The sequence below is a fragment of the Scophthalmus maximus genome, chromosome 16 (genome assembly GCF_022379125.1).
Source record: "Scophthalmus maximus strain ysfricsl-2021 chromosome 16, ASM2237912v1, whole genome shotgun sequence".
Taxonomy (NCBI): domain Eukaryota; kingdom Metazoa; phylum Chordata; class Actinopteri; order Pleuronectiformes; family Scophthalmidae; genus Scophthalmus; species Scophthalmus maximus.
The window spans coordinates 17075237-17088989 of record NC_061530.1 but is presented as its reverse complement, the minus strand read 5'-3'; the positions used below and the strand labels follow the sequence as shown (position 1 = coordinate 17088989).

The following is a 13753-nucleotide window of genomic DNA, read 5'->3' as shown; positions in this document are numbered from 1 at the left end:
GTGTTCGCTCCTCGTCACGCTGCTGCTGGAGGCGTTTTACTAGAAAGGGGATAAGCCCCCGGCACCGAGGTCTGACTTGTTTGTCTGACTTCTCAGAAGTAATTCAATTACGCCAAGTCTTAAGGACAACATCAGCACTTCTGTCTGCCGTGACATCATTAAAATAGGCTTGGACTCTGCGGGGGCGGGGGGGCGGGGGATTAGGGCGTAGCGGCAGGCACGCAGATGTAGATGCTGACTCCACAAGACTTTTGTTATTGTCTTTGTCTCACCTGCGGTTTGTTGATCTCACCCCTCCCCCCCAAAAAATAGCAGAGTTTAGTATATATTGAACGATGTCTGTGGAGAGGATTGGAAAAACGGACACGATGTGATGTCCGGCCTCGGCGGGGTCACCTCGGGTTCACTCGGATACGCTTGCCGCCAAAGGATTAGCGGAGCTTACAAATTACAAATTACAATACACACTTGTTATTGAGCCGCTGGGGGAATCTGTTGTTTACCCACAGGCTTCACCTGGACTGCCCTGACAGGAGCCGAGGGGCACAGAGGTCAACTGCAACAATGGGACGGGATTACAGTGCTGAAACTGTAGCTGTCGCCCCTTGGCCCTGCCGTCACACCTCACACAAATATATATATATAAATATATATATATGTGTGTGTGGTGGGGCTGCACGGTGGTGTAGTGGTTAGCGCTGTCACCTCACAGCAAGAAGGTTCTGGGTTCGAATCCCAGTTTGTGAATGTGAGAGTGAGTGGTTGTCCGTCTCTGTATGTGGCACTGCGAAAGAAGGGCGACCTGTCCATGATGTACCCCGCCTCTAACCCAATGTCACCTTGGCTCCAGCCCCCCCCCCCTGCGACCCCCAAGTGGACTAAGCGGTAGACGATGGATGGATATATATGTCGATAAATTAATACAGACAACATAACGTTGCGATTCCTTTGTTTTGCGAGGCGTGCGATGACCATATGGCCTCCACTCCAGGTAGCGCTCAGACAGATTAGCAGGGTGCTGGTGGCTCGCTCGAGCCAACCCCGACTGGGTTGGAGCACTCCGATCTGGCTGTCGTGGCAGAAAAAGCAGACGACTGGAAGCTGGATCAGCCCGCGGAGAGATGAGCTCACTGGGCGGGTTTTTAGCTCAGGTTAAGCCTTTTGCCACCTGCTCCCTTTTTTCTTTCCTGTGGCTGACCCTCCCCTCCTCCCCCTGGGGGACCCGGGCCGCTTGTCTGTCATGGACCACCTGTCGCCTGTTATTGGCTGTCCTTAGCCTCCAGTGAGCCGGACGCAGGTCAGAGGTGTGCCGAGGTGGAGCTCTGAATGAGGCGTTGGTGTGGCTCAGGTTGAGCTCTTTCTCCTCAGCTACATTACGTGATATTCTGCTAGCAGAGTGTCTCTCATCCCAAACTGTTTACAAGATAGAATTGGGCTTTTCCTCCAATAGGCGAAAATTTGCACATTACATAACATGGATTTTCTTTTCTTCTTTTTTTTACCCGTGTTATGTAATTACACCCTCACAGGGGCGGGAGGTGAAGTGTGCTGCCCGGCTTCTTATTGACCCAGGACTGAGAAATTAAGGAACCAGCGCAACCAGCGTTGTCTGGGACACTGTGAGAAGTGAAATCCCGCAGACATCTCAATTTGATGTGGAGACTTACAAAAAAAAAAGCATTACAATAAAGTTTGGAAATATGATCATTTTGGAAAAAGAAAAAGCGGTGGTGGTCATTTCTTTGCCGCGTCCTCCAATCCATCAACGGGTGCTGGTCCCTATTTGTTGCGCCATTATCACACAGTGACACTTTTAAAATCATTGCCACTATGATATATAATTTCCTATAATTTAACTGTGGAGGTCTGAAATGAATGGACGCTGACACAGTAGTTCCCCTGAAAGTTAGGAAACCAATAAAAACAATAGTTATGCTTTGAAAACGTTTTGGTGGCGCTACATGATTTGTGGTTAAAGGATAATTCAAACCCACGGGTTTGGTTCTTTACTTCCTGACTTACTGTAATTTTCAACCCGTGGATTCACTATTTTTGAGAAATATCTTTATGATCTATTTATAGTGACATTTACATTCTTACACATTAGGAACTGACTGGACCTGATTGAGTTGGAATTGAGAACAGATGTCGCTGGCAGCTTGTCTGACGCTAAACAGGTTGTTGTTTGTATTTACATCCCCTCAGTCTGATCACCGCTGTCAGACTTTATTCCACGTTGGAGCTAAAGACCCGGAGAGGGAGAGGGGCGATATCATCCCTCCCTAAGAGGCTAACGAGGAGAGCTAAGTCTATCCCCCGAGGGATGAAGATGGTCGCTCGGCCTCGTGAGCGGGACACTACTCACTTCAGTCTATTTGCAGAAGACGCTTGTGGCGCTGAGGGGTAAACATACACGTGGTGGGAGTTCAGGATAACTGAAAATAACAAAGCAGGCTTACACAGATTCCGAGTTCCTTATACAACATCAGTTTTTTTTTTATAATTGTTTGCATATTCATACACATGTCGATATCCTGTGCGCTGCGTGTCTGAGTGTTTACACCCTGCAGCCCGTCCGTGTCTCAGCCCTCGAAGCTTGTCAAGCACGTCCGCGGCAGGGCCGGCCCGTCTGTAACGCACGGTGGGGAATGCTTTACAGTGGAGGCCTCGTCTCCATGGTGACACCTAGACAAGGTCAGGGCCATTGTTTGTTTTTTTTGTCGTCGTCCCCCCCCCCCTTGCTCCTCCTCGGTAGCACGGTCCTCCGTGTGGGGGAATTAAGAAAAAACAGCGAGGTGGAAGAGGGTCAGGTTTTTATTTTTGTTGAAGATGAATCCGCCGTGATAAACACGCGCGCTTTGATTGAACCTTTGCTCGTCTCAGTAGTTGGCAGGGCTGTCAATGAAATCTGGGTTGGATTGTAAGTGCAGAGGCAATAAATATTTTACACAAAGTATTGATTTTTTTTTTCATGTGTGCGCAGAGAATACAAGTTATATATATATATATATATATATATAATTTTTTTTTACAACAACAAGAGAAAAGGTTTCGCATCCTGTATCCATTCATACCTGACCAAAAAATAAATAAAAAATCCCGATCGCACAGAGAGAGCGAATGTCAGCCAGCAGGCACTTTGCCTCCTGGTTGCTTTGTAAAGATCAAATCTTAAAAATAAAAAAGCAGCTATTCTTCCTGTTCCAAGGGCAAGTCCACATGATTCCTGCGCGTCCATGAATCGAAGCGAATGTTCTGCCTTTTTCTAGGGAACAAAGCGCCTCCTCACCTGAAGTGAGCTCAGAGTCGAGTTTCCGCCGACCACCACGCAGGAAAGGGAGATTATAAAATTGCCTTCACCTCATGGAGGCTGCGCTGTCGTTAGACTGATTCAGCGAAAAACCATCTCCCCCCCGGCAAAACGCCGGGGGGGAGAGGCCTTTGTGCTCCGAACAACTACGATGGCATCCAACGGTGTCAGGAGAACATATTTTTGCAGCTGTTATTTTACGCCTTTGTCCTTTTACTTTATAGTCTTATATATATATATATTCGCAGAATTTCATTGTTCTTGTACGGTGACGTTGATCAAAACCAGACTGGAGGTTTTGTTTCTAGGGAATTGCAGGTCGGGTTTCGGTAACAATAGAGCAGATCTACGGGGCCGATCTGTTCAATAGAATGGTCATGTCTATGGGCATGGCGTGTCGTGCGTCAGCAGTGCGATGGCAGACGTGTACAGTTTGCCAGAAGGGGAGTTAACATAGCGCGGACGGAGCTTGAAGACAATTTTTGTTTTTTCTCAAAATGAAGCATTTCTGATCAAAACAGTCAGTTATTGGCTCTTAATTTCCCCCCGCACTCAAATAACACCCCATTGCCATAAAAGCTCAGTTGTGGAAAACGTGAAAAAGGCCAACACTTTGTCCTTATCCTTTTTACGATGCATCGTGTTTGAATAGCTCCGTGTTTGGACAGGAGAGGGGGGGAAAGGAACTACAAATAGCCGTGTCCCATTTAACCTCGTCACACGGAGGCGGAGGCTGGAAAGAGACCTGCCCCCAAGAAAAATGGCAACAGTGGCCTCGACGGGGAAGTGAACAAAGAGCACAATAAGGGTTTATTCGGGGTTGCGCTCAGAAGGTATAGTACGACTTCTCTGAAAATCCAGGTTAATATGTCAACACAAATACACTGTCTGACCCCGGAGGAGTGGATAATCTTTGCTCCTCCTTCGCTTTTCCTCTTACTCCACTTGTCCTCCTCGGCCTCTCTCTGACTCCACTGATCCCTGTCCTGCCCTGTAGGTGTGTGTGTGTGTGTAGTGTAGTGTATGTGATCCGTCTCAATGCCCTCCCCGCGCCTCCACTCCTGATTACGATGAGAGGTGCGGGGCGTGGCGGCTCACGACAAGCAGCCGCTGAAGGAGACGCTGGAGTGGCCCCGCTGTCCGTCCTGCTGAACAGCCCCTGGCGCTCGAGTAAACACGCTCAGTGCCCGACTCACCTAGCAATCATGAATGAGCTCATTATTATCATTATCATTATTAAAATACAATCCGGTGGTGATATAATAAAGAGCATTACGTCGCAGCTGTGAACTGCCACGCCGCTTCCTCGGGCATCTGAGGGGATGGCGGATAGGAGGGAACGACGCAAAGGGCTTTTGCTATCATTAAGTTATTATGTTGTAGATTATGCTAGAATGACATTATGTGTGCGCATCAGTCTGCCATCTTTTTTTGGGCCAGAAAGATGGACAGGGATTGGTCTATTGTAACATAGCCAAAAGGTCACGACAAAGTTCAACACCAACAGTCGAGCGACGTCTCAAGAGAAACGGATAAAAGGGGGGGGGGGGGGGGAAACTAAATCGTAATTCGTTGAGAATTTGAGATTCGAAAGGAGTTGTTGAGAGGGAGACGGGTGTTGACAGGTCTGTGTGAACAGTTGCCCCAAAAGAGGCCGAGAGGGAAGAGGTGGCACCGAGGACAGACATGGTTTGCAGCCAGCCAATCCGGTGTTGGACGTGGAAAACATCTTCCGTATGTCCTGGGACTTTCAGGGAACTGGAGGGAGTAAGTCTCTGAGGGGGTTGTACACAGTGTTACACCACTGGCACAACATGGTGTTGTTTGTGTGGCGAGGCTCAGCCGCGACGCTCGCTTCCCCTCCTGAAAAAAAATGCAACAATAATGTTACGTCACCTGAGCAGGGCTCTTTACTTTACCCACGAGGCTGGTAGATCGATCGAAAAAGCTGAGTCATTGTTGACAAGCTGAAATGAGTCGTGACTGTTGTTTATTTATTTATTCATTTTTTTTGTAGAACTGTTGTGTATAAATAAAACATCCGGTTTTAAACCTAGAACACACTATGTACTATGTTATATACTAAATATTGTGAATTTTTTGTCGTGGCCGTAATATGTTACATACATGTCTCAAAAAAGATTCTCTTATTTCTCTAATGGCCCTAAAGCCACGTTTGCAGTCTGTTGCCATATAAAAATTACCAAAACCGGGCTACAATGCTGTTGGCCTTTAAAAAATAAATACGTGAAACATTCAAATTGTGCTGCATTATAATATGATGTCATCATATTGGTCATCGCCCCAGACTCTGACTTTGACTGTGGGATATACTAATAATTTTAAAGAAAACGCTAAATACTTATAATAATAATAATAAATTTCATTTATAGAGCACTTTTCTGGTGTAGTAGTGTTTGTTTTGGTTGTCGGACCTCTTGCCGTCTCACCACCTCTGATATATTTGCGGGGAAAAAATACTTAACTACTTAATTCTAACACCTTTCAAGTGTGAATACACCTTGATACTGAAAAACCCCTTTTAGCAGGTCTGTTTTTCATCCATGCAACAGTTTTCCTTTCTCCGTAATAGAGCCTTTCAGCCTCGAGGCTGCAAGCACCCATGGTGGTTCTTTAGATTCCTTTTTCGTTTTCGTCCTCTTTGCTCCGGTAGTAAAGATGTCTGACTTTCATCTATGGAAACCTTGGTGTGGCGTGGCCGCAGAAGACTTGATGCTACTTGGAAAAGCCAGTGGCTGCTTTTGTGTTTCACGCAGACGACATCTTCCACTCCGTCATGTCAGTGGAAGCAAAAAGGGCCAAAATAGCCGTTGGCCACCATTCTGCTACTGCTGATGCCATTACTGTACACGTGAGCATGGGCGTGAAGTTATCTTGTCGCTGTGCTGAATGGATCCTTGCACAGCTGGCCGCCGCCTCCTTCTGAAAAGATTCTCCAAAGAGCATTACTTACCAGAGCGTTCAACACATGTTTATACTTTCTGCCTTTAATCTTCTAAACCTGACCGAGGAGAACCACGTAATGATGTTGAATCATAGCTGAAATATTAATGGAGTGAAATCAATTGGAAAAGAACGAAACAGTTTTTCACTGTTTGACTTAAATAGGAACGATTCAGAGCAGAGAATAAAACGAAGAGCGTGGATTCCATTAAAGGAGACATATTATGCTCATATTCAGGTTCATAATTTTAATATGGGTTATCACTCGAAAAGGTTTACGTGCTCTAATGTTCAGTAAACACATCAGTTTCCTCAGACTGTTCTTTCCTGCAGCTCCTCTTTTTTCCAGCCTCTGTCTGAAACACTCGGTTTTAGCTCCTGTCTCTTTAAGGCCCCTCCCTACCAATGAAGCGCCAAGTCTGCTCTGATTGGCCAGCAGGCCCACTCTGAAGTTCTATTGCTCTCACTTTATCCGGCTTTTAGCAACTAGCGACTGTATTGTGATGTCACCATCTTACGGAAGTATCGGCCGGACCACTGACGAGGCGTTTCAGGAGCTCCAGGATCCCAGTTAACTGTCGGGGAGAGGAGCTCCCTTTACGGCGGACTTTGAGCTTTTTTTTTTTAACTTTGCAGATCTTTTACATTAACAAAAAAAACCTATAACACACTATAGGAAAGGGAAAAAAACTGAAAAAGCATAATATGTCTCCTTTAAAATGTCTAAACTCGGTCAATCTTGTTAATCGTGCACCTTTATTCCCCTGCTCCTGAATTGAGAGTCCTGTCTGCTCTTGCACCCAGCAGTGAGGTAGTTGGATGCTGTCGCCTGTCGGTGCTTTGATACCAGTTTTAAAAGAAGAAGAAGAAAAAAAGGAGGGAAAAAAAGCCCACAGAAGTTATTTTCCTATTAATCAGTTGAACATTCATTGTCCGCTTTTGCCGTCAGTCGCCTAGCAACGATGTGTTCTCGTGACTTAAACCACCTGAACGACAAGAAGCATAATGACCTCCCATGTGAACAAAAAAAAAAAAAATACAACCTCACGTTTCACTCGGAGGCAACGTTTATCCCGGCTCCCATGTTTTCTGCAGACTTGTACACAGCCGCTCCGCTCTGCTGAGACTGTTGAGACCTTCACACTTTAGCATTGAAGGATAATTATCAGCCAGTTCTTATTTTCACCTCATAGTGACATGTTATGAACACAGATGCATGGTTAAAAATGACTGAGGAAATGAATCGCTATGTCTCCCCTGATGCTTTGGATAAAGCTGCTTTCGGACATGCACTGCAGTCCGGACATTTTCCTGAAATGTTCCGGGCTGTGTCTGTGAGAACGCAGATGTTGCTCAGGACAATTTACTGCCAGCCCCCTGGTAAAATTTCAGGAAAATGTCACGGAGAGAGCCCAAGTGAGAATACAGCAGCAAAATCTCCGCAGCAGAGTAATCGTCGTTAGGGCTGCAACTAACGATTGTTGTCATTAATCGTTTAATCTGTCGATAATTTTTTCTCGATTAATCGATTAGTCCATAAAATGTCATGAAATGGTGAAGAATGTTTTAACACACCAAACATATTCAGTTCATCGTCACAGAGGAGCAAAGAAACCAGAACATTTTCACATTTAAGAAACATTTTTTTTCATCAAAACTAACTTGAACCGATTAATTGATTATCAAAATAATTGGCTATTAATTTAGTAGTCGATTACTAATAGATTCATCAATTAACCGTTGCAGCTCTAATCGTCGTGTCCTGCCTCCTCTACCCAGATGCAGATTTTCCTGCTGCTGTGAACTTTTTTCCCAAGTTCATGCCTGAATGCATGAAAATGGTCCCAAACATTCTTATTTTTGTGAGCATTGTCTGGACTCTTTTATGCCAAAAGCAGTGCTCTAAATCTCCCCCCCCCCCCCCCCCCCCCCCCCCCACCCTAAAATAACAACATCTGTCTCACGGATGCGTAGCGCCTTTTATTATTTTATGTCGCGTTGACCTTATAGGCCACCACGCACCCTCCACATCTTCACACTCAGTTGACATCCGGAGGTTCAATGGATCGCTTTCACGGATGACAAATTGCCGTATTGTTCCTCTTATCCTTTGCAACCATCTGTGCCTTGTGCCATCCAATTATACGTCTGCGCTACGGGGCCTTGAAACAGAAACGACGAGGGGGATAAAAACAGACAGGTGGCAGAGAGGAAGGAGTAGATAAAAGCGATTCCTCTCATCCGATTCTTGATCTTTCAAGATGTCTTGTTGCGTAAGGTGCTAAGAATTCCAATTCAAGAACCCGTGTGTGTGTGTGTGTGTAGTCTTAAGTGTCTGGGTCGGAATTACAGCGACTCTCGTCTGGCTGTACCGGTCGGGTGTTCGTTTGCCGCCACCGCCGCAACCAGACGTCTTATGTAACTTCAAATGAAGAGCAGACTCTGCTATCAAGCACCCTGTATCGGGTACACTGTGAGCCGGCGCACACCTCCGATCATCTGGTGCCCCTGAAATGGGATATACAGTGGCATTGTTAGGGTGCAGAGAGGGCAGCTCCGAGGATTTCTATCAGATAACCGGCCGCAATTGTGCCCAGCAGACGTTCCAAAAGCTTTGGCTTGAAAGGGTTGCCCCGCAAAGGTCACTGCTTAGAGCGGATTGCTTTCTTTTCGTGATCTTGATCCTTTTGTCGGCCCGCGGCACTCGTGATGCGGCACGCAGATGTCATCCCTTTAATGACCCCGCTGTTGTTTCATTGTGCAGCCTCAAGATAAGAGTGGGTCGACTGAACATTCGCGGCCGGTTGCTTAAGGATCAAATTTTCCCCGAGGATTTGTTCGAGGGGAAAGGTCCTTTGATGAGGGTTAAAATGAGGATGGTGTTTTTGACACACGTGATACATCGCACGCGGACAAAAGCACTTACCTTAATCTCTCCGATACATGCACGTCACCGCTGCGGACTGAATACGAGCATGTGATCTCACGACCTTTGGAAACCAGAGCAATAAAGACAGGACACAAGTGTGAGCAATATAAAACGTGACATCAGTGTGGACAGGCGATTGGACCTGTCGCTCTGATTCAGTGACATTTCCTTCCTCAATTTGCTGTCATCTGGTGTCATCTGTTCTTTCATTATCTCCCGACTCCTCCCTTCTTCGATTTCAATCTTCTCCACTGTCACCCAATGGCAATGACACCGGGCAGAAGCTCATGTGGGACAGTGTGAGTGGCGGCCAGTGCACTGGAGGCCATTCATTCGATTGAGTTTTCCAATTGCTCCCTTGTCATTTTATTAGAGATCTGGGCCCTCGTTTAGTTGTAATGAAACCAGTGCCCTGTAAAAAGAAAAAGAGAAAAGGGGGTTGATGTCTAACACGGCTGCTGACTTTTGTTGCCCGTCTTGGCAGCATTTGCCACTTGGCACCCGATAGCGGAGCGAGTCAGGGACAACCAACGAGGGGGGACTGGCTTGTGAAACCGCACCACAACGCAGGCTGTGAATTATGGAGTTGGCGGCGCTACAATCAGCCAGGATGGCCAACCAAGCCGGCCCTGCTGCTTCGACGACCAGAACAGCAGGGCCTCTTGATTAGAAGAACCCGTCATCCAGGAAAAGGGCCGCTCCGATCGTACCGCTCTGCTTTTACATGGAATTTAGATAACTCCATCGCGCTAATTGGTTTCATGTCGCCGCATAAGCAAGCTGTTGTTTTGACGTTTGGCTGATCCTTGTAAGGAGATGAATATTTCAGGAGCCATCCTTTTTTCCTCATAGCCACGGTGTGTGTTAATTCACGCTCTGGCCGTTTGTTCCGTCGGCCCCCGGGGTCAAGTTAAATCGAAAAGTTGCTCTAGCATGCGATGTCCATTGTGACAGGGGACGGCGTGATTAAAAAAACCTGCTAAGAATGGCACCGCGTTCACGGAGGCGGTCGACCAGGGAAATTGCTGGCCTTTTTGGCTCCATGCTGCCCTCGGGGCCCCGCAGGCTCGCTGGGCCCACTTGTCTCAAAACGACGTCTTCTTCAGCTGTGCCCATGAATTAGTCAGCAGTCAACAAAAAAAACCATTAACGGGTTGAGTGGTCCACAGGAGCCAATTAGAACCCCAGTGGATAATCTGACCGTGACATCACTCACCTCTTGATGAGTCATTGAACTGAAACGAGATCTTTCTCTCTTCTTCGAAAGGTCGTCGTAAACAAGCTGAACCAGGGAACCAAGTAAAGTCTTTTTGAAACGGAAGTCTGTATCGTCTCTAAAGATGAAATAGGGAAAAAAAACACACCACCGCCTGTCAGATGTTCACGGATTCAACATGATTGTGTGCGCCTAGACAGGCTTTCAACAACAGAAGGTTAGACCGGTGGAAATAAGAGCTTAGCGAAGCAGATACATTGACAAAGAGACAAATAGATCGCTGATAAATTCTCTCGGCCTTCACGTTATCGTCAGTGTCCCAGTAATTGATTTTCAGTGTCATAGTTACAGTCTGGCCTCTACTTTGTTCACTAACAGTGGCACCAGGAGCCAGTCGGCCATTTCTATTTAATCTTATCAGCTGCTGTGTGTGTGTGTGTGTGTGTGTGTGTGTGTGTGTGTGTGTGTGTGTGTGTGTGTGTGCGTGTGTGTGTGTGTTCTCCGCACTGTCTCGGTTGTGTTTGCAGAGCGGTTGCCGCGCAGCTGTGGATTCGTGATTCACCTGCAGCAGATACAGAGGCCGAATCGATGATTTTCTGCTGCGTGAGCTGGTCGTTCCGTCGAAAATCACTTTTGCAGTGTGTGATGAGTCACACGGTGACATAACACTTTGCAATAGCACAAACCTTGCACCGAATAAACCCAGGATGACACGTCGCACCTAGCGGTTGTTTTCATCAGCGATTGGTCTAAAGATTGTTTTCTCAGTCAATCAATTCAATTTGATCAATTTCATTAGAAATTGAAAATGTTAAATGTTGTATCAGAATGTCTATCGCATGTGCCTATAGTGACATTTTCAGATGTCTGGTGTTGCCTGATCAAACCCCCAAAACCTAAAAGATATTTAGGTTACTGTCATGAAGGAGTAAGAAGACCAGAAAATAGATGAAAGCAAGTGTATATTTGCTATTTTGGGGTTGAAAATGGCTCAAAATAATTGATTACTTATCAGAACAACAAATTGTTGTAGTTCTAATAAAACAGTTCCTGAACAAGGAGGTTATGTTTGAACCCCTGTCCGTTTGTTGGTTGGTTGGTTGGTTGATTTGTGTGTTGGTTTGTTTGTCAGCAGGATTATGCAAAAGCTACTGAATGGATTTTTCACAAAACGATGAATAATGGGACATGGCTATAATAAGCACCTGTTAAATTTTGTTTAGCACTTTCTTATATTTCGAGATCGGGCGTTTTTTTGGTTTCCGTTCTTTTTTTGACATCTTCACCAATTTTGATTGACTGATATCTACGAGTGCACAATCTGTTGCGGCGCGACGTGAATTTAAAGGGACAGTTAGGCCTTGGCGGAGGAATGCGCTCCGCTGAGTGCCATTCTACTTTTCCGTATAATTTTAGCTTTAGCGTCAGCTACTTTACCTTGAGCTTCCTCCGATGCTAGAACATGGATCTCACACACACACACACACACACACACACGCACACGGGCACACTGTGTGGGAGGCGGGCGGCCTCCGCTCTCGTGGTCGCTCATGCCACCCTGCTTGCACAGACTTGCGTGTTGCAGTTGGACACGAAGAGCTTCTGTCTTAGTTGCTATGTGTGAATGTGTGACTTCATGTTTCCATGCAACAGTGTGTGAGTGTGTAAGAGAGAGAGAGAGAGAGAGAGAGAGAGAGAGAGAGAGAGGGAGGGTATGTGGGAGATTTAATGGTATCCATGAGACTGCCATGTTTCCAAATGCTTCTTCAGTTGTTTTGAGCAGCAGACGTCAGTGCTCATCTGAGGACTCACCCGTACTTCACCCCGGACTCTTTGTTTCTCTGTACTGAACACAGAGGACACTCTGCTGCTGTGAAAGGAACATCCGTGCCAGCGGCTCCCGTCTGAGCTCGTGGGAGGTTACCTGCGGTCCAGCACTGGCCTCAGAACGCACATGGCACACGCCCAGACGTCTTGTCTTATGCTGCCACACACACTGTACTGACACTAGAGCCGGCGGCCTTCGCAAGTCTTATCAGAAGACTTAAGAAAATTGGCCGATATAGAATATGCCTGGGCGGCAGCTGCCGTGTGTGCAGCGTCCGTGGGTGGAGCTGCGTACGGCACTGTAACACAAGAAACACAGACGACAGACGGGAGCAGAAGTGTCATCAACACCCTGGGTCCTCAATGATTTTCCCCCCAAGTGCAAAAAACTGCGCATGGGTGCACGCACACTATTTGATACCCAATATACCGTACGTGCAATTGTTTAGGAGCGCCGTCGCACGCGCTCATTATCGCTTCCTCAAGGAGCACGCACGCGCGCACCGTGCAGTTCCACACTGAGGTGGCTGACTCTGAAAGGGGCATTGTCGTTGCCGGTTGTAGCCTTTCATTCACACAAAAACAGGTATTTTATATACACCCATTGGCCAGACAACGCTCGCCACAGAGGTCAAGAGGGAAAACTGCAGTGTCACGTTGTGACGTGTGCGACGAAGGCTTCTGTGACGACGTAGCCTCCATGGAAGTGACGCTACGAGAAGATCGTTTTTTCTTGAAGATGGAATTGAACATTAACCTCCTCCTTACAATTTTTGAGTAAAAATAATATATTCACAAAAAAACAAAAAAAACATTCAATGATTATTAGATTAATTGAGAATATAATTGTCACGTTCACTACTGCATTTTTTTAGTGTTGCCTGTCCAATCATCAGACAACACATCTCTCCGTCTTTTTTTTTTTTTTTTTTACAAACAAATTGCACTCGTTGTACGTGAAGGTCCTCGAATCGGCCCGAGTACCGAGTGACTCGAGTGGTTTTCTGACCTCGGACACTGAGAGACGTGCTCTCTTGTTCACAGTATCCTTCCCGTGAAACGCGATCAGAACGCGTACGTCACCGCAGCCTGGCGGCGTTGCAAAGGAAAAGTTAGATGAGAAGCAGGAAGTTGAGGGGAGAAAGAGGAGGATGATGGATCCTCATCGTCTTCCTGTGGAAACCATCGAAAAAGTGTAAAAAAAAAAACTCCGGACAAACAAGTGGCGGCGTTTGTTTTCCTTCTTCTCCATCCTTCCTCTTTCCCTCTTCTCAGTTCTTCATCACCTTTCTCCTGTTCCCTCTTTTTTTTTTTGTTTTTTTTTTTGCTGATTGCATCCTGTGCGAGCTTCCCGCCCGTCCCCACCCGCTGCTGTCAGTTTATTAGAAGTAAAATCTCTCCTCTTGAATTTCAATCGAGGGGCTTCAAAGTGAGCGGCTCAGTGGTTGAGGTGGTGATCAAACAGGCTGCGGGCCTCAGAGGACTCTTCAGGCCCCACTATACTGGA

General features: G+C 46.5%; 1 protein-coding gene across 1 annotated transcript in view; it reads left to right on the top strand.

The window, feature by feature from the left end:
- kif19 (kinesin family member 19) overlaps positions 1 to 13753 on the top strand; it is a 30498-nt gene that overhangs the window by 4451 nt on the left and 12294 nt on the right. The gene's annotated exons all lie outside the window — the stretch shown is intronic.